We start from the raw sequence: 17,640 nt of genomic DNA on the forward strand, positions 1-17,640 counted from the left end.
AGTTTATTTGAGCTTATGGTTCCAGGGGACTTACAGTCCGTCTTGGCAGGGAGGCATGGCAGCAGAGGTGGCTGGAGGAGGAGCAGTGGGGCTAAGCTCTACATCATCACACAGGCACAGGAAGCAAGAGAGCAGCTGGAGATCCAGCAAGGATTTAGAACTCTGTACGCCCACCCCAGTGATGCACTTCCTCTAGGATAGCCACACCTTCTAAGACCTCCCAAAACAGCACCATCATCTGGGGACAAAATGTCCAAATACTTGGAGCCTATGGGGGACATTTTCATTCAAACCACCACATTCCCACCTGGCCCCTGTAGGCTCATGACCATAGAAAATGCAAAATGCATTTAGTCCAACTTTAAAAGTCCCAATAGTCATTAGTTTCAATACTATGCAAAAGTTAACAGTCCAAAGTGGACTCAGGTAAATATCTTAACTGTAAGCCTCTATAAAATCAAAAGACAAATTACATACTCCCACTATACAGTGGAACTGAATACACATTACCATTCCAAAAGGGAGGAATGGAGGCATAGTAATGAAATACTGAACCAAAACAAGATCGAAAACCAGCAGGGCAAATACCAAATCCAGTAGCTCCACGTCCAACTTCTGGGACTTTACTTCCAAAGGGCTTAGATGGCTCAGCCTCTCCAGCTTTGCTGCATACAACACACATCTCTCTCTTGTGCTGATACCACTCCCTGTGTGCAGGTCTTCTTGGCAGATACCTCATAGCTCTGGCATCACGAACATCCTCTTGGGGTCTCCATTCCCAATCAGGCTTCACCTTCACAGCTTCACACAATGGCCTCTCAGGGCCTTCTTTATGCAAGAGAACTCCTGCTGCATGCTGCCCAGCCTCAGTGGCACTCTGAAACTACAGAGGAAGAACTGATGGCCCCTTCACTCTTGCATCTTTATGCCTCTAAAGCCAGCACCAGGTGAACAACACTGCCAAGTTTGACTGCAAGTTTGGGATGGACTCCAGCCTGCTTTACCCATTTTAGAAGCTCTTCTCTTCAGTGGTCCCTGCAGCATTTTCCTTTCACAAGTTGGAGGCTTAACTGGGTGTGGTCTTGCCCTGGAGGCACTCTCTCCATTGTTTAAGTTTGAATCTCTAGCCCCTCCTTAATCACATTAATCTCTTTAATCACTTTAATCTCCTTATCAAAGGGATCCTCTCTAGCATAGGTGAAGGCACCAACATTTATCTTCCTAGTGCTTTTTTTTCAATCCAAACTATTTCTGCCCCATTTGCTCTTTTTCACTGTAGATCTACATAATATTCACCATTAATAACTATGCCACCATTTCTACATTAGGCTGTCTTGAAATTTCTTCTGCCAGAGAAATTAGTCCATTGCTTTTCAACTTAGCTTCAGGCAAATTTTTTGGTGGAGGGCAGACTCCAGCCAGACCCTTTGCCAAAATATCCCCAAGTGCTGCATAAGTCCTTATTTCCCTCTGGAACTACATTGTTCTCAGCACTACTTTCTTCCAGGCATTTACTAGACTGCCCTGTTAAGCTCTGCTTACAGCAGTCAACCTCTTTACTAGTCCAACCTTCCAAAGTCTTTCACATTTCTTCAAAACCCCACATGGTCAGATTCTTCACAGCCAACAGCCCAATCTCTGAGCCTCACCACAGCACCGCATATAACATTGGATAGTATTGTCTTCTATTCTTAAAAGTCCTATAATTCCTGTAAATAAAAACAGTATTGAGTACAAAAGGTAGCAAAGAGCATGGAAAGGCAATTTGCAGAAACATCAAGCATGCTGTCTTCCTTCCGATTCTGGACACTTCACATGAAAACTAAGGAAATCAACTGAGTGGAAATCAAGGAACCCGATGCTTTGAGGGTAGTTTCAGGGAACAGAAAGGCACAGTCCCTCTTTCAAGTGTGTCCAAGTGCAATGTTCATCTTCCCTCTTGGCATACACTCAGCACTGGGAGTCTGTGGTGAGCAGGCCTGGGGTGTGCAGCGCTCTAGCAGTGCAGTACAAAGGCCATTCCCTTCCTTGGGCAGTGGGTCGGCTTATCTTCCAGGCAAGCATGGAGCCCAAGCTGGAGGAGCCCCCACAGGAACCTTTGGGGTACCTTCCCAATGCTATCCCCCAACCACCATTCCCCTTCCATCCCACAACCAGAACTAAGTTCAAGATATGAGATTCTTTTTAACAAGCTATCATGAGACAGTTGGCTGACTATGACCAAAATACAATGCCGCTCTTTCCTTAATTTTCTGATATAAACCTCAAGGTTGCATGGTATGTTGGATCCAAAGTTGCCCAGTTCCTTACAAGGGACCTGATGTATAGAATAAAAGATTAGCTGTGACTTTCCTTGACCTGTTACTTCTATTTGGCAAAGAGGATTTATCATTCCTATTTGATTACCTCATTCCTAACATAAGCTGCTTATTTTCATGTGGCAGTTGCTAAAAACGCTCCGTGAATTTCTTAGTAACACTGACAGGAAGGACTGTATTTTTCCTTTGAAAATGACTGGTTTTGTAATAATTTAAATTACTCTCAATAATTTCTAAGATTTCTTCATTGTGGTAAAATATATAAAACTAAATTTATCATTCTAATCATTTTTAAGTATATAATTCAATGGCATTAATTATTTTCACAGTGTTGTGCAAACGTTATTATCTATTTCCAAAACTTGCCTAGCACCCCAAACAGAAACTCCATCCAATTAAGCAATAAATCCCCTGCCTCTGGTAACCTCTAATCTACTTGCTGTCTTTGTGAATTTGTGTATTCTAGGGAACTCATCTAAGTGGAATCACAGTGTTTGTTCTTTAGTACCTGGCTTTCACTGAGAATAGTATTTTCAAGGTTCATTTGTGTTAGTATCTTCATCTCTTCTCTTTCTTTGCTGAATAATTTCTGCTGTGTTGACCTGCCACATATAGTTTATCCATTTGCCCCTGGATGGGCAATTGGTTTGCTTCCCCCTTCGGTCATTGTGAACATTAGCATGTGAGTATCTAAATCTCTTGATTTCAAGTCCTGTGGACAGATAATTAGGAATGCAGTTGCTGGATCCGATGGTAACTCTATGTTTTTTTTTTTCCTTGATAATATTTCTGAGATATGATTTCTGAGAATTGAGAGCTTTAGAAGTTTGGCCTTTTCTGACTTTTCTGGCCATGCTTCCCACCAGTAGTACAATTAAACAAAGAGTCCGCAAGGAGCTAAAAGAGAGGCCTAAACCCCACTTGCAAAAGTAATGTAGCCGACTTGTAGAAAGCCTTTGGAGGTCTAAAAGAGCTTGGGAGGTGGTGTGCTGCAGAGTGAGTGGGCTGGTTACATAGCGTAACTGTCCTGAGCAGCTTAGCCTCTCCTTCACAACACAGCTAACTGCCTTCTTTGCAATGTTATGTGGACAGGAAGGAGATCTCTGCGAAGCTCATGAAGGCACAGCTGCTGTGGTGAGCCCCACATAGAGAGTGATTGTTAGGAAGTATAAGACATGTATCCAGTTCTGGGAAGCAGTTTGTGCATGTCTAACACTCTCACAGTGTGCCCTTCTAGGCAAGAGGTTTACCACTGAGCTATAGCCTTAGCCCTGTTCATGCATTTTGACCCATCAATTCTAGGAATTTATTTCCAGAAATGGGTATCTGTGCTCGTGTCTGTGTGTGTCTGTGTGTGTGTGTGTGTGTGTGTGTGTGTGTGCGTGTGCATGTGTGCGTGTATTTGTGTGTGTGTGTGTCCACTTCTATCAATAGCATATTTCCTCAGAATAAGGGCAATGAACAAAAGACAAGTCTAACCAAATTAGCAGTCAGTTGATATACTAGTTGTTCTGCCTTTAAATAGGATTTTTTTAGTAACTTGAGAAATGCTCAGGTCTACTATGTGAAAAAGCAGGAGAACTGACTAGAATACTCCATGATTCTAGCTTTCTGTCACTTTATAGATGCATGATTATAGGAGACTTATTTACCTTATAACTTATAATGTTTTGCATTTTAAAAAGTTTTGAACAAGTTTGGGAGTATAGCCCAGTGATAGCATACTTGTATAGTTTGACCAAGAACCTGGATTCAGTCCCCCAGCAAGATGATGATTGATTGTCTAATAAAAATTAAAATCAATGTAGCAAATTCACAATGAAAGTAAATAGTAAATATTGTTTTGGATTTTATTGTTTAGAGTATGTGTTATCTAACTATGGCAAATAGGGAAGAGAGAATGGTCTTGAAATCCCTGTATGTTCTTATCAGCAACAGAAGGCATTGACAGTGCAAGGACAGGAAGGAAACATATCACTAAAAGGACCCTTGGGAACTTCATGCCCACCTGTCAGTAATGTGTCATTATAATGATCCATCATGCTGGGCCAGTTTGTCACATCACCAGTTCATAAATGAAATGGAAGCTAGATATGTAACTGTGTGGTAGAGTGCTTGCCTAATATGCACCAAGGCCCTGGGTCTCATCCCCAAAACCACAGAAGTTGCTCGGGTCATTGTCTCCTCTGTGGGTCCCACTCCTTGGGTCTTCTGTCCTTTAAACAGGACTCTGGGCTGTGTACTTCTGTCTCCATGTGATTCTCTTGTGGCTGTGAGTAAGTTAGGAACCTCTTTACACTTGGCAGGCTTTATTGTGTGCATCCATTTTGCATAGTTACTGAAACATCATCATCATAGTAATAATAATAATAATAATAATATTAATAATAATAAAATGATGATGATGATCCTGAACGTGATGGCTAGGAGGCCTGTGCCTAAGATTCTGCATGTCTTATATTTTTTCATTAAGTCATCACTGGTACACATGGGAATCTGTAACTTGCCCAGAAGTCCCAGAGAGGTCACCACTAATAGAGAATCAACAACGCCAAGTGTATCCAATGCTAGAATTTGAGCTAACTTAAAAGAACCACCAAGCACACAGCCGTATGTGTAAGCCATCCCTACAGTGTTACCTTATATACTGTACGTTCCCCTCCCTTCCAAGTCTGTGCATTTTACCAGGGCACTGACCATGTCTTGCAAGTTCCACTACAGTGCTGTCTCAGAGACACAGTTCAGAGATGCTTGTATAGTGAATTCCTGAACTCATGTGCCATAGATACGCATATTCCAGAAAGATCCTACATGTGGGGCATTCTGGTAATTCTAGGCAAGTAAAGACAAAAACCACCTCTTCCCTGCTGCAGCTGTTCATGAGTGTTTGGAGCTGCGTGGATAGGGTATGATCATGGGGAGAATGTAAAAATTGAGAAAACGGTGACTCCTTACCATTGTAGCCTCTGAACCAAGTTTTCATTGTGATTCTTCTAACACCCTCTCAGCTTTTATTCCCTTGTCAGAAAAGTGGCTTTTACAGTGTCTCGATTTTTATGTGTACGTAGAATTGACTTTTGTTTTATTGGTTATCATTTTCTCATGGTAATGGTAGGTTGTTTTCCTGTGATAAAGTTCTGTTTCTAAAGTGTTTAATAGCAATCCTGGATAGTATAATGTATTTGGCCTCTCCTTGCATCTTGATGTCTGAGCTGAGGATAATTTGGATTTCTGTTCTTTCTCAGCTCCATCCCATTGTCTAACATCTTTTGTTAGGGTCAGGATGTTAAAAAGCTAGGAGAGTCATCGCTAGTCCTTTTCCCACAAAAATCACTAGTGTCCACATTCCATCTATCTTATGGAAGATGGAAGGGTTTTTGCCACACCAAATAATAACATTTATATATCATGATTGTTCTGTAGTGCCAGATAGATGAGGAATTACAAACTGCTAGATTTGACGTGATTTCTCACCTCCATCTTCTACTTTTGTGTTTATGACTTCTCTGTTCTGAAAATAGGTTCTTGAAACTAGTAAGAACTTATGATTCATGTCTTAGTTCATTGGATTCACCTATCCTGTGACATACGAGTTGTTATTAGGGCCATATTACGGGGAGGAAACAATCAGAGGTGAGAGCATTGCCCAGCCCTCTACCCTTCGTGAGCGGCAGCAGTTGTCTTGGACCCGGGCTGGTGTGCTCCAACCTCAGGCTTTTGTCCCCATGCTCTTCTGCCTTGGCCCTCAGTCCTTATCCAAGTCCACCAGTATTTTCCTTCCTTTTTGATTTGTAAGATTTTCCAGTGGTTCACACTGAGATTTCGACCTTGGGCTTGTAAGCAGCCAAGAAGCTGGGCTCCTGCTGTTGCCTCTGCACAGTGGACACTGGCTGCCCTTTAATTGTGCTTCTTCCCTCCTTCCCACTTTGAAGATCATTTATCTTAATAAGGAAGATGGGAACAAAAAGGCATTGAGGAGCTTGCATTCTGTCTTTGGCCAGTGTCAGGCAAGCAGCCGATCTCTTCCTCCTGGTCCTTATTTGGAGCAGAACTGAAAAAGCCTTTGTCATCCTTTGTCATTTTTCAAGTCTCAGCTATTCTGGGCCATGCTTTCCTGATGCTCTGACAGTTCACGCCACTCTTTTGTCTGGTCCCTTTGAGCAGATAATTGGGCTCCATTAATGTTTCATGTTTCCTTTAGCTGTCAGGATGCTTGCAGCTCAATGGAGGGCTTTAGCCCAGCAACTCTTTCTGTTCTCCTGGCGGGTTTGCTTTTCATTCTGCTTGCTTGCTGGGTAGTTTTCCTGTGACTTCTATTCATTCATCCCTTCTTCCTTCGTTATACAAGTGTCTGTTGCTTGTAGGAGCTGTGCAAAGCAGGGGCCTAGCCTAGGGATGCAACCATGAGCTTTATGCTATTCTAACTGACCAATCAAGTAAGATGGGCCGTTTTATCCAATAAATGCAGCAATGAACAATTTAGAAATCAAACAATTTTGAAATAAAAATTTCTTTCATTTACTCAGTGATGAAAGAATATCTTCCAATTTCTCCAAGGTAGAAAATAAGAGTATCTGCTCTTCGAAATCCAGTATTATTTTCACTATATAATACCTTGCTTAAATCTTTAATAAAGGAGAGGGGGTGGGAGAAACCTACTTTGAACCAGTATCAATAGCCTCTGTCTATTCTAGTACATAGTACACTGTAGGTATGAGTTATATTTTCTTTTTTTTTAATTTTATTTTGAGACAGTGTCTCCCTGTAGTCCCAGCTCTCCTGGAGCTCACTATATAGACCAGGCTGGCCTTGAACTCACAGAGATCCACCTGCCTCTGCCTCCTGAGTGCTGGGATTAAAGGCATGCACCACACGCCCAGCTTATATTTTCTTATATAATTAAAATTCTGTCTAAAACAAAGAACTTAAACTAGCCATTTGGCACTGCTGCCTTCAGAAATGGTTTTGCAGGGCCTTCAAGATTACTTCTGTTGTCATGGCTAATGTTTACCCCACTCTAAGAAGGTTCCTCACCTGTGGGCAGGTACTACAATTGCATGCTGGCTGATGCATGCTGGTCTGCCATGAATCCCTACAGAGCAGACACTTCAGTAGAGTTAAGCAGTGTTTGCAGATACTGTCAATCAGTAGGTATTAGATCCCAGTGTCTACAGATTGCTTTGTTTTCTACTTTACCTCTTATAATGTGAGGGATTGGTCAGTCATGCATGTTTGACTCTAAAGTCTTCAATAATACTCCCAACAAGATGAAGTTGGCATACAGGTCCTTAATTCATCCATCTTTTTGCATTCTGGCTTGTTTGCACCTGGCGAAGGGTAGGAGGGGGCAAGTGAGCTCTCTGGGGGTCCATGATCAGGCCTTATTCCCATCCCTGGCACATAGCCCTCCTGAACTAATTACCTTCACCGTGGAATCTGGCCTCAGAACCTGTAGGTTCAAGACGTCCAAACATCCAGACCTTAGCAGGAACTTGGTTCAGTTTTGTTCTCTAGACACTGGGATTCAGAGTTCCAGGTGCACTCCAGGAACCTGTTTGTACCCACAAACCCCAAGTGGTCCTGCCTGTGGGCACATTAGAACAGCTCTAGATGATCTGTTCCATCAGCCATGATCAGCCATGGCCTGAGTGTGCTGTCCTGGTGAAGCAGTCTAGCCTCAGGCTTGGAAGCACGCTTCTGTCTCCTGGCCTTTTCCATTCTGGAGTCTCCTGGGATGGATTTTCTGCCTCCGAGGCCTTAGCACTAAGGCCCCTCTGAGATCCAAGAGCCTTGCCTGTAAACAGAGATGGCATCAACTTCCTCACAGTGAGCAGAGCTGGACTGGGAGGAGTTCTGCGCTTTCTGGTGTTTATAGACCAGGAACTTCACTGTGCCAAGAATCCCTTCATCTGAGGATGTGAGCCTGCTCTACCTTCCCACTTCCCCCTAAACTGTAGCCAAGACTTGGAGTCCTGGGAACTATCCCTTCTTGAGCTGACCCTTTCCAGTTGAGAGCCCGTGCTAAAATTCCTACAGGATATATGGACTCCCTGTTAGGTGCCCCTCAACTGGAGCAGGTTTTAACTTCTTCATAGAAGGAATTACTTTTCCAGAGGTAGTAAAAGAAAGTTTCATATCCTTCCCTGCTACTTTATATTTAGCATCATAACCCTTTTCCAAAAAGCATGTTGCATAAGTCTTCATTATATTTGGTGGCAGGAATATTTTTACTGACTAAAATATTACACATAGTTATGAGGTACCGTGTGAAGTTTTCAAACATGTATATGTTGTGTAATGTTCAGTCAGGGTAAGCATGTCCTCATATATTTACCCTTTGTGGTAAAAACATTTAAAAACTAGGGAACGCTTTATGAATGTGCATGCTTCAGTATGTAAACTGCTGAAGCAAGTGTGGCAGAAGGAAGCCTTCCTGTTTTATTAACGTCTGTATTCTAGTATTTTAAACGATGTTGGATATGTAGTTCGTACTCGGTTAAATGTACGTTGAACGAAGAAAAATGTTGGTTAAGTGAATGGATTTTGAATTTATGGAGTTAAAGTTCATGAAGTTACAGTGTTAATGTTTAATGTGATGATAAAGATTCCCCAGTGTCTCATTTGCTTTTAAAACATTGACTCTTTGAGAACTTAGTACCAGTAAGTGACAGACTTTTGGACTGTTAACTTTGATTTTCCCTTTTCAATTCCAGTGTTCTTGGACTAATATTTTTAGGGTTGATGGAAAATGGGAACTTCTAGAGTGACAAGTTATTTATATAGTTTCTTGTACCCAGGCTTCTGCCTGATTTATGATGTAATAGAAAAATTAGGAATTTTGAAATTGAAAAGAAAAATTAAATTACCAAAGAAGATTTAAGAAAGATATAATTTATTTTTTGCCCTTTTTGAGTATTATTTTGTAGATTATGCACCGTCTTCCCCCATATCTTCTAAAAGTAAAAATAGAAATTGCATGGCTGAATCGTGCTTTTAAAATGTCATTTGCAGCTCAGGTCTTTGGTTCTTACTTGGCAGACTGAAACATTTTGATAGTAGAAAATTCCTTTCCTATGTTGTATGACCATTTGGTGCAGAATCCAAGTCATCTTAGAGAACTGGGAAGAGACTTAGTAATGCCCAGGTGCTTCCTTGCATAATGTGGGAGGATATTATAAAATCCAAGAAAGGACACTACTCACTTTGCTAGGGGATACTCAACTGAACACTGGATGCCAGGTCTTTTAATTTTAATGAATGGGATCATTGAGTAAAATAGGTAGCTTTTCTTATTTTAATGGAATTACTGTACAGCTCCTTGAAACACAGATTTAAAAATAAGACTCCTTGGAAGTACAAAGGGATTAGTCATTTTCTTACTCTTCTGTTTTAATTGTTGTTGTTTGTTTGTTTATTTGGGGGAGTTCAAAATGGTGTGGAGCTGCCCAATGACAAGGATATCTGCCTTGAACTTGGCAATTTGCCCTAGATTTTAGCCTATAGCACTAGCTTCCCTGGGGATATGGCATTGGCCCCACTATCTATAAGAGTGGGCACACTTTCTATGCTTATATTAGTCCTAGTTTTTGAGACTCAATTTACCAGTTGAGTAGAGCACCATTGTAATGTGACAACTTTGCCCAAATGCTTGCTGTAACTCACTTAAGAAATGGATTGCCTTGGTCTGTTCCTTTAACAAGCCAGTGTGCTCAGCATAACCTGGAGAGGCCTCTTCAAAACCAGTCCCAGATACCCTCATGTCTCCATCCACACTCTAGTGCCAGCCTCCTCAGCTTCAGAATTTGCCCTGTTTTTGTTTTGCCTCCTAACCCAGGTGTTTGCATCCTTGTCTTAGACTGAATAATTTTCTGAAGGTTCCCCATGGCATTTCTCCCTAACTGAGATTATGTCACCATTGGTCACCTGAGGCTACTCAGAATTCTGACTGGTGTGAGTCAAGCTCTGTGCAGGCCACCATGAACAATATCCATGCCTGTCTTGCCTCAGCTTTGGTCCATGGGGGAGGCCATATTTGCGTGGACATATTGGCCAATGTGAAAAGAAAACAGAGTATTGAGGAGTGACTCTGGGTTGAGGATAAAGTGATTCTGAGGGACATGCTCTCCAGGGGGATCAGGGTACACCAGGGGCTAGGCTCTGGAAGTCCAGAAAGGGTGAGCCCTGGTGTATGAGTGTCGGGCTGAGAGGTTAAGGTTGCACCTTCCAGAACAGGTCTCTGTCAGCGAGGTCTATTCAGTGGCATTGCTATCCATTCTGTCAGAGAGTTATCCAAGTAGACAAATACTTCAGTTGACTGTGTTTGAGGCTATTAACAAGTCTAATTTTAAGATTGCTTTTATTTTTCACTATTTTTAACTGGTTTAAAAAAATAATATGAAATTTATCACCTTAATCTTTTTTTAGGGACACTCACAGACAGGTGTGATGGTACATGCCAATATTCCCAACACTTGGGAGGCTGAGTTCCCAGTAGACTCAGTAGAACCATGAATGAGTTCCAGGCCAGTCTGGGCTATAGAGCCAGACCATGTCTCAAAAATCAGAAATAAAACAAGTCGTATTGTTGTGTAGCCATTACCACAGTCCAGCAGAGAACTTCTTGCAACTTAGAATCCATTAACCCTACCTTCCTCACCCTCGTCCTTGAGCCCCTGGCCACCCCACTCCACTCTCTGTGGATGCAACTTCTCTAGGTGCCTCAAGGAGTGGAATCCTTTGCTCTTGGCTTTTACTATTTATTTATTTATTTATTTATTTATTTATTTATTTATTTATTTATTTTTGCTTTTTCCCCAGCATGATATCCTTCCTTTGAGGCTGAATAGTACTTTGTTATGTACATACAGTCCCCATTTCACATTTTTAGCCATTCATCTACTAAGGAGTACTTCAGTTGTTCCACCCTTTGGTTGTTTGTAGTAGCATGGGTGTGCAATGGTCTTTTCCAGGCTTCCCTTCAGTTTTTCTGGATACACGTAGCTGCTCCAGTATTCATAGATGGGCTCCAGACCTCCTGAAAACTTAAAGCCATGCTTAGGAGTGCAAAATGGAGTTGGATTTGCATATAAAATATGAACATTTCCCATACACCTAGAACTCTTGATTATTTATAACACCTAATACTATATAAATAACTATTACACTTTGCTGTTTGGGAAGCGAAGACAGAACGTCTGCACATATTCAATATGGATAGTTTCCTTGAGTATTTTTATCCCCTGGTTGTTTGACTCTGCAGTTCTGAAACCTTAGAGAAAGCTAACAGTACTTTCATCTACTTTTAAAACAAGAACCAAAGAAAGCCAGATTGAATCTTGCCCCTTTCATCTAGTTACTAAAGATGTTTAACAATTAGGTAATAAGGAGTCCCAACTTTCCATTGTAACATTTGAACCAGATTTGATTTATTTCCTTCCCCTTTGGGTTGGAGGAGAAACTTGTGTGATAGTTGCTAACCATCAAAAACTATTTTCTGTAATGAAATCTTATTCCTTAGGCTGTTTTTTTAGATGCAGGCATATTTTCAAAAAAGAAAAAGACTCATCTCTTTGGGATGTGATGTACAGTATTCTTTTCAAGGATTGTCACCAGTTCTGCTCATGAACTTAATCAAAAGCCAAATGTATACTGTGTCTCTGTCCCTGCCTGAGGGGATATAAATGACTCCCTCCAAAGAAAATGGGGAAAATGGTAGCAATGACTTTGGGCCAAAATGAGGAGTCTAGAAAGCATTCTGAGCTAAGCTGTGATGCTTTCTCAGGAATCCCCACATTCCCTTGTGATCTTTAACGTCCCTTCTAGCTTCTCTTCTTCAGCCCAGAGCTAACCAGTGCTAGAGTGGGGAGAGAAGGAATGGGAACACGGACTCCAGCTAAGAGAAACAGAGTCCTGCACAGGCTGCCAAATATCTATGGTCATAATGCAACAAAGAATACCCATCTGTGTCCTTACTGATTGTGAAATCCATCAGCTTGTTGATAAAATTTTCTCAATCAATAAAGACTGAAAGTAACAATTAGCATCTGTGTAATTAGAGAAGAGAAGATGCCATTTTCAACAGAGGTTAGGAAGTTTTTCCTGTAAACACTGAAAATTTAGGCATTGTAAATGTGCATGCAATATATGAGGGTATTTGTGTGTATGTACTAGACACACTGGTTGCAGAGTCTGTATCTCCTACCTGAAAGAACCACTGAAATAGACCACTGAGTCCATTTTCTTTTTTTTAAATAATGATATAACTTAGAGCTTGCATTTATATTTTTGTTTGGAGTTCTGATTAGGTAAAGATTTGCTTTCGTATTTTCTGAATATCTTTAAACATGATGTATGAAACTAGAGAACAAAATTCTAACAGTTAATTTCTTATTTATATCCACACTCTACACACTGAAAATTAAATGAATATGGTTAGAATACATGAGAATAAAAGGTAGATTGGTTGGTAAGATGATATATCAGCATGTTAAGTGATAGTTGCACAAAGTTTTAGTTAGAAGTAAACAGAAATAGCTTACTGAGGAAACAAGGCTTAGGTTTGAACACTTCAAAAGCCTTGTCTTCAATTCTTTTCCAGATAGGGCTTTGTACAAACTTGGTCTTTGTACCTGTCAGAAACTTTTCAGGTAGGATGCTGTCTACTTTTTTTCTTCACAGAGACTCATTCACTTAGTCATATGTGACACACACACTTGTCCACAGCTATTCATTACCCAAACTGTGTACCTTCCATGTAAAATCTAGAGAGGACAGGGAAGGCAGTAGGTGTTCTCAGTGACTGGTGGGGGGTCTATGCAGAAGGTACTACCATAATGGATGTATGTTAAGTGCATAGTGCAAATGGTGCGTTGTCTTTAAGGAGCCAAGATAGTTTAATGGAGAAAATCCAGTGCCATTTTTAATCTCCAGTTCACGTAAAGAAGACACTAGATGGTGCTGTAAACTAAGAAGTGAGTTATTCACGAAGGTGCTAAGGTGGGTCCGGGAGCTGATCTTACTCTGCCGCCACTCCCCTCCCCTCCTTGCCTTTTCCTGGTCAGCACACCTCACTTGGCTTGTGGGAGATATTTGCTAATCTTGGTTTTTGAACCAAATGAGAATTTGTCTCACCAAATTTATATCTATTTACAAACAAAGCCAGCCTGAGTTTGCTAATGACAGTGAAGCAAGAAGAGATGTGAGTTTGAAATCAGATGACCTCAAATATTTGGAGCAAAGTCCATGCCCATTTTGGGACTGGGCTATTTAGAGAAGGAAAATAGCTATTAAGAGCTAGATTGGCAGCCATATTTGTTCGGTAAACACATTCTTACCAGTCCATCTGAGGTGAAATTTTATATATGAAGTCATTTTCCTCTTCTCTCCTAGTATTCTTTCTAGAAGGGTTCCCTTGTGGAAAATTCTTTTCTTCATGTTAACTTTGTGTAGACAATTTGACCCTTCATTTCCAGAAGCATAAGTTTGTCTCAGTTTCCCACTCCTGTTCCCTGACAGAAAGCCTTTCACAAGTGGGTGGCTATAGATTCACTCAGACTTGTGGAGTAAGAAGAGAATCTAGCAGTTGTCCACTTAGAAGAGATACACAGGGTCCTCTTTGAGAAGAACTTGTAGACAGAATATAAATTTAGAGAATGCTTGCAAAAACTGAGTGTGAGGCTGGTGAGATGGGTCAGTGGGTAAAGAAAGATGCTTAATGCCAAGACTGACAACCTGAGTTCAATCCCTAAAGGAGATCACCATAGGCAGAAGAAGAGAACCCACTCTTGTGAGTTGTTCTCTGATCTCTACACAAGCACTGTGGTGTGCGTATGCCCCTCCTCCCGCTAAATAAATAAGTGTAATTATTTTTTTAAAGGACTAAATGTGATTTTAGTATATTATAGTCTAGTGCTAAAAACCAAACCAAACCAAAACAAAACAAAACAAAAACAGTATAAGCCAGGTCTGGTGGCACATACCTTTAACCTCAACACTTGAGAGGCAGAGGCAGGCAGATCTCTGGATGCCAGCCAGGTCTGCATAGCTAATTCCAAGCCAGCCGGATTACATATTGAAACCCTGTTTCAAAAAACAGGAAACTGTGTAAAATATGAAGTATCTTCTCTAGAATCAACTGTTTTAAACTAGTTTAGAAGACTGAATTTTTGATCCACATTAGAATTTAAAGAAGTTCAAATAAAGTTTTTTCATGGTGGGTTTTTTATAAAATCTAAACAAGGATAAAAATGCTAATTGTCCTCATAGGACATTGATTCTAGGGAAGACATTTCAGAACTTCAAGGACTTCTATTTTTGCCTTGGTGGCTATGGTGGTATGAAGATTTAAAGCAGCTGGGTATGATGGCTATATTCAACTGGTGAAGATTGGGACCTATTAAGTGAATGTTGCCAGATTAGCCTGGTGCCCTTTAAAGGAAACCCAGTTATGTATATTCAAATAAAAAGAAGAGGAAGAAGTTGCCCACCTCGGAGGACACGTGTTATCTTTCTATTCTAGCATCTACTTGCCTTATATTTATTTTCAGTAATATCGGAATTGCTTTGTCTTTGACCTAACTGCAGAGAGCTGACCCACGGAATTTACCTGTTGACCAAGAAAAATAGAAGCAGAAGGACAAGAGACACCAGGGGCTGCCACCAGGGGTCGGCACAGCCAAAGGCTATAGCACACTCAGGGAAAAATAGCTGCAAATGAAAATCGACTATAGTGAACCAGACTATTTGATTTTCTCAGAAACTGAGAGAGCTATCAGAGCCGGAACCGCATTGCCATTGAGAGTGGTAGAAATGCCACTCTGTGCTCTCTAAACCCTTAGGAGGCAGCCCTGCATGAAGTTTAGGTGAATTCACATGGTGCTCCCTCAGCCAGTGTGAACTGGCCTGGACTGGTTAAATAGTGAGCTTTGTGTTTCATCCAGTATTGATTCTTAAATGGTCCACTGAGCTGTTAATATGCTAAGTTTTGAGTGGCAGCATGTGTACCTAATTGTTTCAAGAGCTTAGATTAAGCCACTGTTAGCATGTCAACTAAATGAGTAGAGATGTGCTAGATGTGTGGTATTCAGACTGCATATATTCTAGAACTTTCCTGAAGTCCTGAACTCTAGTGTAGTCTTCTCCTTAGTAGTCCTCTGGTCTGGACAGCCATTTCTTTTCCTACGTTGGCTAAGTGCTGCTTCAACAGTATGCGGATGGGAATTTTCCTAAGGGGCATGTCTCCCAGAGGACAACAGGACCAGAAGATGTGCCCACAGTGCCCCTGCCAGTGTCCTGGTTCCATGTTAGTCAGCCAGCCCTCAACTGAGCAAGAGCTCTGCCTGTGGCCCTCAACATCCTCCTTTGTGTCAGCTTGCTGATTTTGTGGTTATTAACTACTAATTCAGCACTTTTGTCCATTTAATATCTGGCTATAGGATTGATAGCTGATCACCCAGAACCTGATTTATGCCAATGTCATCTTCCTTTGCCTTCCTTCCTCCCACACAGACCCTAGATATTCACTGGCAGTCTAAATTTTTGTGCCACCCTTAGCACCTGTTTCTCTCTTAGGCCCGCGCAGCCCGTCGGCTTCCTGTCAATGCTGTCTCTTGCACATGTCCTCTGTTCTCATTCCAGCAGTGACTACACCAGTCAGACAGCAAGGGCTCATTGCTGCTATTTTGAGCAGCCTGCTGTCTCTCCTGATGACCTTGAACATGAGCTGCCTACCCATACCATGTGTTACTTCCCTATCTAGCTCCATTAGAACCCCTCTTCTAGCACCAAGCTAGGGGGAATCTAGATTCTGCTGTTTCCAAGCTCAAACCTTCCCTCAGTTGTGCCCTGTCCCCTCCCCCCTCCCCCTACCTAGGAGATACTGCTCCTTCCCACCCTTGACCATCCTGGTGGCTTCTCTGGTAGGTTTGGATATCTTTTGTTTTCACACACTTTAGCCTTGAGAAATAAAAGCCAAAGAAAGGCCACCTAAGACGTTGTTTGTGGTGTTGGGGAACTAAATCTAGGTCCACAAGATGCTAGGCAGGCACTCTACCACAGAACCTCTTGCCCAGTGTGCCACCTGAGGCTCTGTAGGGAGCAGATGGAGCAGGGCTGCCATGTTGTATAAAGGTCCTTCAGTCCATTTGTTGCTCACATGCCTGGTCAGATCAACATCTAAACTTATTTTAAAATCTGAGGTGCTGAATGCTGCTTGTGTATTCTGGGACGAGCAAATGGCTTCATTCCTCAGGCCTGTGTCGTCAGCTGGTAGACCAGTTGCTTATGCCATGTTGTTGTATAAAGAACAGATGAGATGGATCTGTTCACTCTGTGTCAGGCTGTTACAAAGCAGATCATACCTGACTTCATCCTCACAGTCCCTGAGGGTAGATACTGTTACAAACTCGCGTTAGATTTGAAGAGACTGAGAAAAAAAGGCCAAGTCCATTGCCTCAGGCCTGGAGCCTGTAGGGGCAGGCTGGCCTGGTGAGGAGATTCACAAATGCCTTTTCTCTGTGTTCCTTCCTGCCATGTAGGAGCCATGGCGTCTATTGGACTACAGACCTTTTTCACTGTGACCTGGAGATACTGTGTGGGCATGGGGGTCAATTCAAGCCATATTTCATGTCTTACAAAGTGCTGTGATAGAGTCAGCCTAGGTCATTGTTTGTCTGTCTGCTAATAAGAGACAACTCTAAAAATTCAGGTGGAAAAAAGGAGCCAGTGTTGCTAAGACTGTTCTGAGTTATAGAAAGTGACTAATAGGAGCACATTCCAAACAGAATTACGGGAATGTAGAGTGCTTTGTGGTAGATCATCCCTGGATCTAGGGATGGAGCCAGGCCTCAGAAAGGCAAGCAGAGCTACTGTGCTTGTGCATCCTCCTCCCTGTTTGCTTCCTCATCCCTAGAATCCCCCATCTCTGTATATACCAAGTTATACCCCAGGTCTCTGTATTAGTCAGAGTTTTCTAGAGGAACAGAAACAGGATTTATAGAGAGGCATGTAATTTAGAATTGGCTTGTAAGACTGTGGAGGCTGGTGGGTCTCAATTCTATAAGGCAGGCCAGCAGGTAGACTAGCTGTGAAAGAATCACAGAATATCATATCTGGTGACAGAATCCTATCTTACTAACAGAGGTCCATTTTCTGTTCAGACCTTTTCCTTTACCATGGTGGCCCCTCCCACCATGGGAGGGGCCATCTGCTTACTCAAAGTGAACTGATTTAAATATTAACATCCTTTGAGTAATACCTCTAGCACAATACTTCATCTGAACGTTTAACTGGGAACTGTACCCCCTCTTTCTATGCATGTCCTGCT

At 41.8% G+C, this 17,640-nt stretch overlaps 1 protein-coding gene across 3 annotated transcripts in view; it reads left to right on the forward strand.

The window, feature by feature from the left end:
• Grb10 (growth factor receptor bound protein 10) overlaps positions 1-17,640 on the forward strand; it is a 138,837-nt gene that overhangs the window by 59,372 nt on the left and 61,825 nt on the right. The window lies entirely within an intron of this gene.

Source organism: Nannospalax galili, unplaced genomic scaffold (genome assembly GCF_000622305.1).
Source record: "Nannospalax galili isolate Female #2095 unplaced genomic scaffold, S.galili_v1.0 scaffold304, whole genome shotgun sequence".
NCBI lineage: Eukaryota > Metazoa > Chordata > Mammalia > Rodentia > Spalacidae > Nannospalax > Nannospalax galili.